This window comes from Sorex araneus, chromosome 7 (genome assembly GCF_027595985.1).
Source record: "Sorex araneus isolate mSorAra2 chromosome 7, mSorAra2.pri, whole genome shotgun sequence".
NCBI classification, from domain to species: Eukaryota; Metazoa; Chordata; class Mammalia; order Eulipotyphla; family Soricidae; genus Sorex; species Sorex araneus.
This window is the reverse complement of record NC_073308.1, coordinates 35897502-35908793: the sequence shown is the minus strand read 5'-3', so window position 1 is coordinate 35908793 and position 11292 is coordinate 35897502. Positions and strand designations below refer to the sequence as shown.

Genomic DNA, 11292 nt, shown 5'->3' with positions numbered 1-11292 from the left:
TGGATTGTGGCTGTCATTGCCTGTTGGCTATTCGGAAACTGACTCTGTGTTAGTCTACACTAACAGAGGTTTTGCTTGGTTGGTTTTATTTTTTTTTCGGGGTGGGGGCATCATGATAAACACAGTCCCCTGCTGATGAAACTGTCTTTGGGAAGAACTAAGATAGTGAGTATCCCAGTGCCTTGCCTCAGTCCGTAGGGGCACCAGATTCCTCTCCCCGCTCCTAGTTGAGCACCAGAGTGACAGCCTTGTGCCTGCGCAGACCTCGGCGTGGGGTTCCGTTATGCCCCTCAGTTCTCTCGGAGGGGCTCCATGTGTAATGTATAAGAGAAATGTTACTGAAAATCTGCCTAAATGAAACATTGTATAAAGTAGGAACTTGTATAACGTGACACTGTTTGTAAATTTATTTTCAAAGCATAATCAATTTGTAAAGTGTGTATTTCACTTCTTCCAAATTTATATAAACCAGTTTTCATGTTTCAAAATTGTTTACCTAGGAATATGTTTACATTTCCATCCCTCTAAATGGTAAATTGAGAGCCAGTGGCCAGCAGATAGATGCTCCCAGCTTCCTGTTTTCACTTCTGGGTGAATTGTGCAAGGAGGGCGGAGTCGGCGCGTGCTTACTTGTTTTCAGGATACTGAGCACTGTGATAGGGAATGGGATTCTGTGGTCATTTGATCTGTTCCAGGTAAGTGCAGGCCCCAGAGACTGTCCATTCTGCTTTCCCTTGGATGGGAAAATAGAGAAATTAAAAATTGATTTTCTGTGAAATCAAAATGGCCAAGCAACATCCTCTTCCCTATGAAAATCGAGATCTGCAGACTCACCTAGCTGGGAACTAGGGTGAGTGTGTGTGCGTGTGCATGTTGGGGGGGCGGGAGCACACGGAGTGTTCCGTGCCTGCGGGCTGTCTTCCCGGCCCCTGGAGTGCAGTTCCAAGCGCTGATTCTGGCTCTGACTAAATTTAGGGAGGGGGGATTGAGGGGAGGAAGTTTTGGGCCACACAGCGAGGGGCGAGGCTCACTCCTGGCTTTGAGCTTAAGGTGTGTGGGGGGACTCTCCGGGGTACTGGAGTCTTTCCGGCCTTATGATCACACTTTTTTGCAGGACTATACAGAGTGGAAGATTTAAGAAAGTGCTTTTGCATTTAATTAAGATGGATTGACAGGGTTTTTTTTGTTTTGTTTTTGGGTCATGCCCGGCGATGCACAGGGGTTACTCCTGGCTCTTCACTCAGGAATTACCCCTGGCGGTGCTCAGGGGACCATATGGGAAGCTGGGATTAGAACCCGGGTCGGCCACGTGCAAGGCAAACACCCTACCTGCTGTGCTATCGCTCCAGCCCCGGATTAACAGTTTTTTTAAAAGTCAGTTAAAGGATGAAAGGGATGAATTCCATTTAACCTAATTCATGTGTTTCTATTCAATCTTAAAATTGAGAACACTTAGAGGAAGGGGCTTAGCTCATCGTGGCATGCCCTGTCGGTGCCTTTCAGCTCGGCTTCCCTTTACAGTGGCTGAAGCAGGCTGGGGGTGGCGCTGAGCTGATCACAGCTGAGACGGCGGGTCTGGCTCCTGGCACCGCAGTCAAGTAACAGAAAGGCACAGGTGGCTGCTAGCTGGTTTGAGGGGACTTAGACCTGAGCACCCATTCTCGCCAGTCGTCCGAGAGTTTTAACCTATACCCAACAATCTAATTCGTTTTTTGGTTTCTGGGCCACCCCTGGTGGTGCTGAGGGACCTGGCTCTGCATCTGAGAGTTGCTCCTGGTGGTGATGCCGCCTCCAGCTTTCAGAGCCAGTGCCCACCCTGCCAAGCCGCCTTCCTGTCCCAGCAGCAGGCTTTGTCAGGTGTCTGGGAGCTCCACCCACATTCCCCTGGTAGTGTGCAGTGAGAGACAAACCTGTCCTGACAGGTGGGCACAGGAGGGGAAGGTCACAGAGACCAGCACATTCTAATAGGAAAGTGGGAGGGCAAGGGGTGGGTCGCAGGCGGCAGTGCTGGGGGGTTCAAACCAAGACTGCAGCCCTGTAATTCTTGGCCACGCTTTCCCCACGTTTTTGTTTTGGGGTTACACCTGGCTGTGCTCAGGGCTTCCTTCTTGCTCTGAGCTCAGGACTCCTGAGGGGGCGTGGGGATTATGTGGGGTGCTGGGGTCAGCCTGGGTCAGCAGTGTGCAAGGCAGACGCCCTCCCACTGTACTCTCCCACTGGCCCGCTTTCCCCACTCTTTTCACTTGCTGGCCAGCCTTTGCCACATCACTTTTCTCTGAATATGTCTGCCGTGCTGTCAGTATTCTTAGGATGCTACCTGTATTGCATCTCCAGCTAAAGATGGGGGGCAGGTAGGGCGTGGAGATGGGTGTTTGAGCCCCAGCCAGGGCGCCTGTGACACAGCACGTGCCTCCAACTTTTGGAACTCCCGCCCCATCCCCTATTGTTTTAGAATTTCTCTCTGGGTGCAGGTGGGTAGATGGAATTCTGATGCAAAATTGTGCCCTTGGAATAAGGGATATGTTTTTTCGCTCCTTATCTGTCAGGTTCTTTGAGGAAGGGAAATTGCTAACGTTCCTAAAAGGAGAATCCTACCCAATGCCACAGCTCCTTTGGTCAGGAGATTTCCTAGTCTCAACTCCAGCCAGTCTGGAAGGGATCCTCCTTCCTTGCCACTTATTATTGCACTAAGATGAACCCATGGATGCACTAAAGCATCAGGGTAAGAAGAGTTGGGGAGCAGAGGGGATTTCCCAGGTCCTGGATCCAGCCAGCAGGAACTTCTAACTTTGAACAGAAGAGGGCAGCAGAGGCCCAGGATCAGGAGGCTTTTCCTGGTCCAGAGCTGGAGAGGAGGCCGAGACCCCCGGGGACACCATGAAAGGTTAGCAGGGAACTATGTGGATGGGTTTCTTCTTTAAGCGGGCATGCACGATTGGATCGGCACAGCCAGCCTGAAAATAAATCCCGATCAATACCTTTCAAATAGGCTGGTTGACAGGATCCCGAAGGACCCTTAGCCGCTCTCTCCTGATTCATGCAGCCACCAGGGGTCAGACGTGTTGTGGTGTCCCCGAGGCCCAGGAGTGGGGAACTGCATGCGTGAGTGGGGGAAGGGCTGAAGGAAGGGCCCAGGAGGCAGAGGGCGCGCAGGCGCAGATGCAGAAACTCAGGTTCAGTCCCTGAGCAGAGCCAGGTACGGTCCAAATACCAAACCAACAGCCACTTTTGTTCGGTGTGGCCCGAGCAAGGACCCATGTCTAAGGCAAGCGGAGGAAGAAGACAGAAGACGCTGCAGGCCAGGAAAGAGGTCCAAATGTCAGCACCACCCGTGGTCAGTGGCAAGCAGTGTGCCCAGTACTTTGCAAATGCCCATCTCTGCAGCATCCCGGCGAAGGTGCTGCTGCCAGACACATCTCACAGCTGAGAAACGGAGGGGAGAAAGCGAGCAGCCTTTGTCGAGCCAGGACTTTAACTCTCACAGGCGGGGCCCTTCGGACACGAGCAGGGCTCTGGCAGTGCATAACCATCGTCCTAACACCCTTCCAGAGCTCTGGTCCCCAGGATGGGGCTGTTCTGTTCCTGGGGGTTGGGCACTGGTGAGACGAGAAGCCCAGAGAGGACTGAGCATGTGCTTTTGATTCCAAACAGTTGAGAATTATTTCAGCTGCTTCCTCGAGGTCCTTGGTCTGCTGCCGTGGGGTGTCCTAGAGGGCATGTAGCAGCTCCCCTGAGCCCTAGCCCTATACCCCCTCTCACCACGAGTAACAGACGCCCTGGCTGGGGCATGGCCATGTGCACTTGGCCTCGAGCAAGTCAGCAGAAGAAATGACCGTCAGCGGAGATACCGCATAAGCGAAAGGGTGGAACGCTTCAAGGTGACTCACCTGTCTGGGCAGAGGAAGTCGGGGCTGCAGGGCCTGCTGTGGCCCTGCTGTCTCGTGCAGTTTGTACTGGCCGGACACACTTGCGGGGCGCCTCCCAGACAAGACCCTGCAGACCCCGGGGCCTCATGTCACACAGTGCTGTCTTCCAGATGTTCGATTTGGCTTTGGGGCTGCATCGCAGGGTGCTCAGGGCTTGCTCCTCGCTCTGTACTCAGGTGTCTCTCCCGGTGTGACTCAGGGGGCTTTATGGGATGCTAAGACACCCGCAGGGCAGGTGCCCTGAGTCAAACAATGGTGCAATGAATAAGTCACTTGCCTCGTACGCAGCCAACCTGGGTTCCGTCCCTGGGATCCCATCTGGTACCTCAAGCCCACCAGGAGTAACTCGAGAGATGTAGCCCCCAAAACAAAACACACCAAAAGGTAAATGTTCTACCCATTGTACTATCCAGCCAGTTTGTCCTTCTTGAGCCATCTAACTGAGCCACAGACTGAACTTAACCAATCACCCCGTAGGCTCAACCTCCCTCCCCCCCCCCCCCACACACACAATTTCCTTGGGAATCTCACTCAAGCTCTGAGGCAGATGGGGGGAGCCATTGAATGGGGTGAGGCCTCCCAGAGCCACAAACATTCCAGCATCCGAGGCCCTGCACTGCCCACCTCTGACCCCACCCACCCACGTCTCTGTATCTCAGTGTCTGGAATATTCGGTGCTGTGAGAGGTTGGCTAAGGTAGGCAGGGCCCGAGCCTAAGCCTGGCCCTCTGAGAAGCCAGCAGGGCACGGACGGAACTTAGGCCAACGCCCGTTGCGCCTGTTTTTCCAAAACAAGTCCATCCTGTGCTAGAAGTCTCTGGTGGTTTCGTTTGCCTTCTGGAGAAAGCTCCAGCAGCGGCTCCAGTACCCCGTGACAGGCCTCTGCCGCGGACCTGCCCGAGCGGTTTCATTTCCTTAGCAGAAGAGCATGGCAGCCAGTGAAGAGTCTCCCCTGGAGCCCTTGCCAGTTGGGATAGGCATGAACTCCCCCAAATCAGTAAAGGAAGAGGGCGCAGTGCCCATTTCACGGATTAGAAAGTTGAACTTGAGAGGTTAAGAAGCAGCTTTTCTATTTCTGGTTTCTGGGCCACCCTTGCTGGTGCTCAGGGCTTACTCGTGGCTCTGTGTTCTGGGCAGTGCTCGGATGCCAGGGATCAGACCCAGGTCAGCTCGGGCAAGGCAAGTGCCCGCCCCCCTGGGCTGTGTCTCCAGCCAAGAAGTGGCTTCCGACTCCAGAATCTTGAGCACTGTAACCAGCTCCCTGGCCTCCACCTAAAGTGTCACCTCTGCCCACCAGGAAGGCCAAGCCAGTGCACGGAGGGCGGAGCTGCCTTAGCACCAGGGCCGTGTCCCTCCTCCCCACAGTTACTCTCTTTGGATTTGAGAAAGAGGAACACCCCAGCCAGACATCCTGCCCCGGCTTTACTGGGCTTACCAGAACAAGTCTCACCTGGTGCATGGTGACAGTCATTTTTCTGCCTGTGTTCCTAGCGCGCGCGTGCGTGCGTGCGTGTGTGTGTGTGTGTGTGTGTGTGTGTGTGTGTGTGTTTGCGTGTGTGTGTTTGCGTGTGCGTGCATGCTTCTACCCTGCCAGGGTGATATAAAGGTCGACGATGACATTTGGCTGCAAGGAAGGATGAGTAATGGAAGAGTGAGGTATAAGAGATGGCGCTCAAGGACCTGAGAAAGGAGGCAGGTAGCCCTGAGATGCCCAGATTAAGGCATGTCCCTGTCTCCCAGGGCTGCTTCCTGAGGTGTCCTGTTCTCTGGGTCCTGGTCCCCTGCGTGCAGCTCGGGCATCGTCCAAGGGCTGCCCTTGACTTACAGATGGTTTGAATAGACACTCGGGTAGTCAGTGGGCAGGATCTAGGGCTGAGAAGGCATTTCCGCTGACTCGCATCCTGTCTTCTCACTGATGAGCATCAGCTGCCCAATGGGAGATTGGCCATCCTGGTACCCTGTCGGTTTCCAACTTGGAGCCACTGTTCCCCACATTTTTTTCCTTTTCTTTTGGCGGGGGGGTTACACCCAGCAATGCTCAAGAGTTACTCCTGGCTCTTCACTCAGGAACCACTCCTGGCAGTGCTCGGGGGGCCATATGAGATGCTGGGGATTGAACCTGGGTCGGCTGTGTGTAAGGAAAATGGCTCCCCCTCCCCAACCCGCCCCCCCCCCAACTGTACCGTTGTTCTGGCCCACCACCTCACATTCCTTGAGACAAAAATTTCCCTGCATTTAGCAGCTCCTCATTTTGGGATTCACCAAACTGATAGAGGAGGTGACAAGGCAAGGGGGAGTGTTGACCGGGCACAGTAAGCCTGAATAAACCCTCTCTTCTCAGAGTGAAGACTAAGGCTCAGAGTAACTTATCTGGGACATCAAACTGTGATGCTTGGTTGAGGAAGAAAGTGTAGATAGCTCCAGTCTCAAACCAAAGTGTTTTTTATTGTCACGGGGATGGGAATGAGGGCAGGGGATCCAACCCAGGGCCTCTTACCTGCAGGACAGGTGCTTTGCCACCAGAAACAAACATGCCCCCCGCCCCCCCCCCCAACCAGTTATACTCTGCATTTGAGAAAGAGGGGAAAAAAACATTTTCAGGACAGCGAGCTAGCTTACAGCTTGAGCACATGTTATGCAGGCAGAAGATCCTGGGTCAGTCCCCTGGAGCACTTCAGTCCCCTGAGTACCGTCAGGGCAAACGTGCATGCCAAAATGGCCGTTTTTACTTTGAAACAAGTTAGAGGTAAGAGAATGAAAAAGTGAGTTCTTTATGCCAGCCACTCGTTCTTGGACTAGGATAAAATTCTGAGATTATTGGGGGCAACAGCACTAGCCCAGTGACCGAGCACATGCCTAGCATGTTAGATGCCCCGGGTTCCATCCCTGGCACCACCTGGCCAGAAGCAGGTGGGACACCAGCTGCCCATCCCAATTCTGCTGAGGGTGGTCCCTTCGAGACAGATTAGGGCCAGAGTTACAGTACAGCAGGTGGGACTCTCGCCTTGCATGGGGCTGACCTGGGATTGTTGCTCTGAGCATCACCAGGAGTGACCTGTAAGCCCTGAGTACTACCAGGTGTGGCTTCAAACAATTTCTTCTTATATGCCAGCTTTGGCTCTGAAAACTTTCAAATGTCCCCCTCTGGGTGTGTAACACCACAGATGGAGCCACTTCTTTCTCTGTCCTCTCCATTGTCATATTTGAGCTTGGTTTTCCTTTGGGGAAAAGTTGGGGTTCATCCACACTCTGTGCTGCTCAGGAGTTATTTCTGGCTTGGTGCTCAACAGCTGCTCCCCAGCAGTGCTCTGGGGGCCATGTGAGACCAGGAACTAAAGGCGGGCCTCCTGCCATGCATACCCTGAGCTTGATCCCAACACTGCTGCCCTCTGCCGCATTGCGTCTCCAGCCAGAAGATTGATCTGCTGCTGTGGTCCCCAGGGCCCTTGGGAGCCCCTCACACCCCAGAAAATATATAAAATATATATGACACAAACATCCTGTGGCCACCAGCGAGGGAGGTGGAGAGTTTAGCCATTATCTGTCGGTAGCGGTGGGGCCTGTAGGTGAAGAGAAATGGGGGGGGGGGGCAGACGGGAGGGGTCTGGAACTCCGGCTTATGGGCTGAGTGTGCATTGGCGGGTGTGTGAAGAGAGCCGGCTCCCCCCGACCCCCCAGCCCTGTCCGTTTGGGTCTGTCCACTCTGGGGAAAGCCAGAGAATGGAAAAGCTGCCGAAGGCCGGGTGGAGTGGGGAGACGGTGGTGGTCAGGGCTGGAGAGGGAGGGGCTCCTCCCTGCCCCTCTGAGCACTGTGCCAGGAGCCCAGACTGTCTGCTCAGGGCCCATAGCACAGCTGAGGAGCATCTCGGCGGCCTGAGATGAGTAGGGACCGTGGCTGTCTCTTCCCGTCTCTCCTTTCCTGGGTCCTGACCCTGTGCCGAGTAGCTGGGAGGGACACACTGAGCTGGGCTCAGGTTTACAACCCAGGCCCAAGTGGGCTGATGAATTTTTTTTTCTTTTTGGGTCACACCTGGCGATGCACAGGGGTTACTCCTGGCTCTGCACACAGGAATTACTCCTGGCAGTGCTCAGGGGACCATATGGGATCTGGGAATCGAACCCAGGTTGGCTGCGTGCAAGGCAAACGCCCTACCCACTGTGCTATCGCTCCAGCGCCTGATGAATTTTTTTGAAAGCACATGAAGGCGTGGCTTGGCACCACCTTTTTCATCCACCCAGACTGATGACAGCGTGGACGCCCCATGACCTGGCCAGGGGCAGCCTGGCATCCAGTGCCTGAAAGAGGGGTCGAGAATCGGGTGGGTGGACACAGGCCTGGAGCAGAGGGACCCAGATCTGTGTGGAGAGACTGCCAGCCTCTCTGGCCTGGCTTCCTACCGGGGTGTGGAACAGGAAGGAGAAAACGGGGGTGGGGGTGGGGGGAGACAGCACAGGTCCCCAGGCGGGTTGGAATGTCTGCCCTGCTGGGGGTCCAACTATGGCACAGTCCCCCCAGGGCTGCCCCTTTCTTGTAGCTTGGGCCATGCCTCAGGGTGTGCGCAGCGCGCCCAGACCCTTTGGGACCCCCCCCCCAGTTCTGGGCCCCCTCTTTTACAGTAGCCACTGTCCCTTTTGAGGAGAGCCCCTGCTGAGATCACCCGCAGAGGCGCGGAGGAAGCCCGTCCACAGCTGCTGCTCCCGCTCTCCCATCCCTGCTCCCCACCCGCGAAGCCCCGTGTCCTCCTGCATCCCCGTCCATCATCTCTGCTTCCCATTTCCCCTGGCGAATGCGCACTGAGCACTGCCAGCCTGAGGGAGCCGCTGGCGGCCGGGGTGGGCGGGTGCCGCAGTGCCACGCTCGCGTCCTGGCCCCGTTCCCTCCCTCCGGTTCCCTCCCTCCGCCCGGGGCTGGCCACAGACTCCGTCTCCCGAGGCTCTTCCTCCGTGTCCCACTTCCTGCGGCTCCCCGGCTGCCAAGTGTCCCGGTACCCACCTTCAGGGACTGTCCCGAGCGTGCAGCGCCCTGGCCGGGGCGGAAAACTCTGCGGTTCAGTAAATGCAAGTTTCCCCTTGGCTTCTCCTCCTCCCCGCCCCGGTGACCACCCGCCACCCGCCACTTTCTCATAGGTCCAGGCACCTTGGACCCCTGCCCGGCCTCCCCGACCGCTCGAGAGTGGAGGAGCCGGAGGAGACCCCCCAAAGCCAGCGAAGTGGGCCGGGGGTGCGGCGGGAGGGCTGGGAGCGGCCGTCCCGGCGTGGACGGGGCGAGCGTGACCTTGAGCAGGCGCGGGTCGCGGCGGGGCAGGTGCGGCGGCTCCGCCCGGGGCGCCCCCCCGCTCCGCGCGTCCCCTCCCCGCGCTGCAGCGCGTCCCTCCCGCCCTCGCCGCGGCGCCGTCGGCCCCGGAGTCTTGCGGCAAAGGCACTTGGAGCGAGTTGGGGACGGCGCGCAGTGGGGACTCTGGGGGACGCGCGCCCCCGCTCGGCCGTCGCCCCCCTCCTGGGGACCCGGATCTCTTGGTTCCACTCGGGCTCGCGCCCCGGTAAGTCCGTGCCGCGCCCGCGGGGAGACCCCCACCTCCGCCCCCAAAGTTTCTCCTCTAAGGGCGCGTTTTCCTTCTATTTTTTTTGTGCTCCGGAGCCGAAGCCCCCCCCCCCCGGATGGGAGAGCGCCCGGGGCTGGTGGGGTCGGGAAGTTGGAGGCTCCGGGCAGGGCGCGCCCCTCTGCGGGGAGCTGGGACGCGCGTCCCGACGGAAGGGGCGCGGGGGCGCCGGGGCCCCGCCGGATCTCGAGCTGTGGACGTCCCCGGGCCGCGCCCCTCTTCGCCCCTGCTCTCGCCCCGTCTTCGCGCCGTGACCCGGTTCCGACACCTGCTCCCGGGCTGCTGGGGGACCCCTTCCGCTGCCGCCGCTCCCCCGACTCCCCCCACGCCCACCCAGCGGGCGTCGGACCCCAGCCCCTCCGTCCCGTCGTGGGGGGCTGAGCGTCGGCAGAGACTCGAGGTCAGGGAGAAGCTGGGGAGCCAAGAGGAACCGGGACGGACCCCAGAGGGGTGGGGGCGCCCTCCTTCTCTCCCAAGTTCATGACTCAGCACGACCAGCCTCACCCCACTCAACTTGCCCCGGAGTGACCGCCCCAACCGGGTCCTACAGACTGAGGCACCGTGCTCTCTGAGCCCCGTCATCCAGCCTTCCGACTGGTGGGGGTCCTCAACCCAGCCCCTCTTCTCCTCTGCCTTCCCATCCCTCCCCCACATTCCACAGGTGCCGCCAAGACCCCCTTACCCTCCCCCCAGCTTGCGCCCCCCCCCCCAGGTTGCCGCTGCCCCATAGCAACCCACTTCCCTGTGGGACAGTGTGTGTGTGTGTGTGTGTGTGTGTGTGTGTGTGTGTGTATGTGGTGTGTGTGTGTGTGCGTGTGCCGCTTGCCAAGGGCAGCGCGCAGAAGGGCAGAGGTGGGGGCTTCAGGAGAAGCTGGGGGTAGGGGTGTGAGGGGTGTCCGCCTTGGGGGTGTGATAACTACCCCTCACATGGTGAGGAGTGCGGCAGCCCTCTGTCCTTCCGGCCACCCTCCCCGCTGCTGGTACCCAGAAATATCCCCTGAGCGCCAAGGAGCCCCAGCGCCCAAGGTGGGCACGGGCAGGTGCCTCTGTGCAGAGACAGGCTGGTGGCAGGGACAGTGGGGTGAGTCAGCACTGGGGTCCTCGAACACTGCAGCCATCCTGCCACCCTGCCCCTCCCTTGCCCCTCCCCTGCCCCTCCCTGCACACCCTGCCTCTTGTGCCCAGAATGTGCCCCCATCCTGCTCAGTTCCCAACTCCCTGCCTCTTGCATCCAGGATGTTCCCACCAGCCCACTTTTTCTTTGGGAAGTCCCTTATTTTAATTTTTAATTTTTTTTTGGTTTGGGGGCCACACTCGGGACTTCTGGCAGTGCTTGGGGAACCATGTGGGATGCTGGGGAATGCAACCCAGGTCAGCCCCCAAGTGCCCTCCCCACTGTGCCATTGCTCGAGCCGATGGGGCGAATCTCTTGGGTCTGATCACCCCCTGCCTAGCCCCGAGAGAAGCTGGTGCATCTGGACAGCTGCCGGTGGGGTTCTGGGATGAGACTGGGTCTACCTGGGTACAATGGGATCTGGTGGGGACCGGGGACTCTCCTGGGTTGGGGCTGGGAGCTCAGGCAGCTTCCTGGCAGAGGTCCCCTCGGGCATGACGCAGGATTAGGGCTTGGTTGGGATGCTCGAAGGCCGAGCTGGGGCTCCCTGGGTCCCGTATGCCCTAGCTCAGACGGGCCTGGACTCCAGCAGCCCCCTGGCCTCGGCTCAGACCTGGCCTGTGCCTTATCATCTCTCTTCCCTTGGCAGCCAG

The 11292-nt window shown here is 58.0% G+C and overlaps 1 protein-coding gene across 2 annotated transcripts in view; it reads left to right on the top strand.

Moving 5' to 3' along the window:
• The first annotated feature begins 8966 nt into the window (after positions 1–8966).
• The window catches only part of SYT2 (synaptotagmin 2), a 108275-nt gene continuing 105949 nt past the window's right edge, over positions 8967–11292 (top strand). Inside the window, exon 1 of one of the 2 annotated variants that reach the window (XM_055144265.1) lies at positions 8967–8983. The gene's annotated coding sequence lies outside the window, so the exon portion shown is untranslated. Of the gene's footprint in view, positions 8984–9307; positions 9466–11292 lie in introns of those variants that run through there. The other variant, XM_055144264.1, reaches the window with a different exon arrangement.